Genomic DNA, 3,894 nt, shown 5'->3' with positions numbered 1-3,894 from the left:
ATGCTTATAACTTTTGGCTTATTTTCCATCCACTTCCCATACCTGTTGGTTGCCTGATTAGGTGTGCAAAGAAATTTTCCCAATTTTTCCTATGCATATGGATTCTTTCCAAATCCCTCTAATAAGATTCCTGAATCCAAGGCTTATATCCTTCCTGCTGGTATCTCATTCTGTTTGAGGGGAAGTCACTTCAGCATCTCATCTAGTGGTATCAATTATTCTTCTTCACAGCTGAGGAAGCCTTTTGACAGACCAAATTTTAAACTTTAAGTGGAAGATCACTCAGTAGCATTAGTTCATGCATTCATTCGCCCATATGCATTTTTGTGTGTGAGTGTGTGTGTATGTGTGTGTGAGGGAGACAGAGAGAGAGAAAGAGACAGACAGACAGACAGGCAGACAGACTGACTGACAGACAGACTCAGCCTGCCACTTGGCTCAGTAGTGGCATACCCCAGAGTAATTGTGAGAGGGGAAGAGGTGACTCTGTTTTTCTCCACCTGGTTTTGGTTCCTTTGGACTTTTTGCAGTATATATTTGGGTGATTTAAGGGTTTTTTTTAAAAGGGTAATTTTGGTTCTAAGCAATTTCCCTTTATGAACCAATCTTAGGATCTTATAAGTATAAGTGCTTGGACTGAATTAGAGATAAGGATTCCTATCATAGCATCATTCCTGCCTCTTTCCTTTCCTCTCTAACACAGGTTGAAGGAGTATGGCTTGTAAGTCAGTAAACTAGACTAATTCTATTTCATATGCAAGAAACGCTAGATTTAGAGGCAGCGTTGACTTGCTCAAGGTCACACAGCTGGTTAGTATGAGCATAAAATCGAATTTCTACCCCCTGAGACTCAAGGCATTGCTCTGGAAAGAGCACACTGGCTTTCCCTTCCTTCTTTTGGTTCAAAATCTCCTGTATCACCTTGTAAATATTTATTATTCATGATCCGGTACCACTTTAGTTCAAGCTGAGTTCACATTTCCTATTGATCTGTTGCCAAAGATCTCCCCTTAAACTCTACCCGTGCGCTAGTATCCAGAACGTCACTCCCCATGCACACCTTTCCATTATCTCATGCACGGAAGCTTAGATTGGTCCTTGCCAATCCCTGATCTGGGTCCTGCTCATGATGTGAGCAATGATTCTAGAACACCTTGCATATGAAGTCTATCTAATGTCATGGTGTTCATTAAATATCATCTACCCACCCCCCGACCCCCACTAGATTTAGGGAGATATTTACAATAAACCTGGCCCTCTTTCAGGCACTTTACAAAAATTATATTAGTCAATGCCTAAAACGATTTCTGAGGTTAGGTCCCGTTTTCTCTTTTCTGCATGAGGAAATGAGGCTTGGAGAGATGGCATGGAAAGCAGCAGAGGGTTCGAGTCTGGGTTTGTCTGACTCCAAAGCCTAAGCTGTAGACCTCCAGGCTCTCCCGACTCAGTCATTTGGAGCCAGGACTTCCTTATACCATTAGCTCCCACATTTATCGTCTGCATAACCATAATGATTAAGGGAATGGTGTGGGGGTGGACTGCTGCTTTATGAAGCAGTCTAAAATGATTTTCACTCCGGTTCGTAAAGACGGCGGATGGGCTTGTTCCTCAAATTCTGAAATCCTAGGGCGAACAGGCAGTTTGGAAGCTGGAGGTAAGTTTAGGGCAAACAAGGAAATAATACTTCTCCTAGCACGTAATAAAGTTATGGAACTCATTACCCTGAGAGGCAGTACAGACAGGAAATGTAAATGGATTAAAAAAGAGTTTGGACAAATTTATGAATGACAGAGTCGTAAAAGGCTTCTAACAGAAGCTGGAATATACGAGGTGTGACTATGAAGCAGTGAAAATCTTTTTTTTTTTTTTTTTTTAACAAACACCAGAACTTGTATATCCGAATAAATATATTTTTCCTTCAAAGTAGCTGCCTTGGGAGAATACGTGCTTACTCTAATACTGCTTGCTTGCTCAGACATATTTGGAACTCACAGGAGTTTCTTAAAGGTTCAAGTTCACCCGCCTCCCCTTTTACAGATAAGGAGACTGAAACCTAAAGCCGTTGCATAACGCACCCACGTTCACACAGAAGCCCTTCTAGGATTAGAATCCCAGCTGCCCGACTTCAGCTGTATTACCCCTTCATTGCCACGTGCTGTCTCCGGCTCTACATTTCTTCAGAGTCGGTGGCTCATTCTTTAGGCCGTGCTAACGGTGGTAAATCTTTATCCTTTGTGAACGGGTTTCTGGGACAGCCAAAACCGAGGAGATTCAAGGCTGATGACTAAGCTGCTTGTTCAAGCTGTGGATTGGTATTATTTGTTCGGCAAAAACGCCTTTGGAGAGGTCGAACCGCTTGCACGATGTCAGAAATGAACGGGCTGCCCGAGCTGTATGAAGAGAGCAATGCCCTGCAGCGGACCTGGCAAGCAGTCCTCGCTTGGCGAGGGTGACCTCCCGCAGATGGAGGTAGGCAGCGGGAGCCGGGAGCCATGCCCGAACGCCTCCCGCAGCGGGGCCCAGCTGAAGGCCCAGTGGAGGAGGAGGAGGCCCAGCCAATGGTGGAGCCTCAGGGGGAACGAGGCCTTGCTAACCGGCCCGGTCCTGGGGAGCCGCCAGGGCCTGGTCGCGGGCCCTGACTTCGAGAGCCAGGACGAGGGCGAGGATTTTGATGACTGGGAAGACGACTACGATTACCCTGGAAGAGGAGCAGCTGAGTGGTGCCGGCCACCGAGTATCAGCGGCCCTTGAAGCAGCCAACAAGATGTTTCTGAGAACATCCAGAGCCAGGGAAGCAGCCCCGGGTGGCGGGTTTCAAATGCATTATGAGAAGACCCCGTTTGTTCAGTTGGCTGTTATCGAAGGGCTGTTTACACGTCTGGTTGTCAATCGTCTGACCGAAGAACTCGGGTGTGATGAGATTATTGATAGAGAGTAACTAAATGCCGTTAAAAGAGGAGGAAAAGTGGAGGAGAGACCCCACATTCTACGGTTTTTGGGTTCATTCCAGAGAGTACCGTGCCCATGAAAAACTTGATCTTCAAAAAAAAGATTTTTGTTGTTGTTGCCTTGCAGAAGAGAATAGGGCAGTGACTGCACAGTTATGAAAAAGAAAAAAGTGTTAAAGAAGAAGAAAAGGCATCTTAGGACTGTGGAAATCTGTTTTCGAGAATGTTCCTGAAACACCTGTGGCTTTGACTTTGCTATTGATCCAGATTCTTTTCCTTGCGTTGGGGAAAATATCTTTCATATTTCACTGTAAGGGATGGTTTTGCAAGAATAAGTTAACATCAAGACAGACTGCGAGTACAAAAGCCCAGTGATAATAATTACATGAGAAAAAGTAACTAATACATCCAGTTTAGGACATGAGATGTCTGAGTCATTTGGACTGAAAGCCCACTGAGAGAACTCTGAAGATTCCACTTTGTGGTCTATCCAAGCCAATTATCAAAGGCTAAATTTTTTAGTGTAAAAGAAATTGGGTGTTCTTCAGTATCCGAAAAGGATAAGCAAACCCAAAAAGAAATATGTATCGGGTGTGCTATATCTCAAAATGTGTTTTCAAGAGCATCTGAAATTTTGGTTGTACATGTATCTTGACGACTTATAAAGCTACTATGATCCCTAATTCCAGAAAATTTATTGTCTTACCATTCTTAAAACTCAAAAATTAACTGTCTGTAGTAAAATTTCAAATGTAGATATTAAAATATATGGGAAAGAACAAAGAAAACAAACTATTTCTAACACTCTTATAGTAGAGAAATTGTTCTACTCGCTCTCTGTTTTTCGTTTAACTTTACAGGCGAAAGACTTTGGTTGAACTTCATGACATAAGACCTGTTAAAGGGAAAATGTCAAGTAAAAGGAAAGCCCTACATCTACAAAAAG

At 43.3% G+C, this 3,894-nt stretch overlaps 1 pseudogene; it reads left to right on the top strand.

Annotated features, from left to right (window-relative positions):
* Nucleotides 1-2,363: 2,363 nt before the first annotated feature.
* LOC124528255 (EP300-interacting inhibitor of differentiation 1-like) lies at nt 2,364-2,954 on the top strand (annotated as a pseudogene).
* The last annotated feature ends 940 nt before the right edge of the window (nt 2,955-3,894 follow it).

This window comes from Lynx rufus, unplaced genomic scaffold (assembly GCF_022079265.1).
Source record: "Lynx rufus isolate CCGP_SWC_20201006 ecotype Redwood Valley unplaced genomic scaffold, mLynRuf1.p SCAF_6, whole genome shotgun sequence".
Classification (NCBI taxonomy): domain Eukaryota; kingdom Metazoa; phylum Chordata; class Mammalia; order Carnivora; family Felidae; genus Lynx; species Lynx rufus.
The sequence above is the reverse complement of the archived record's forward strand: the minus strand, read 5'-3'. Positions and strand labels throughout refer to the sequence as shown.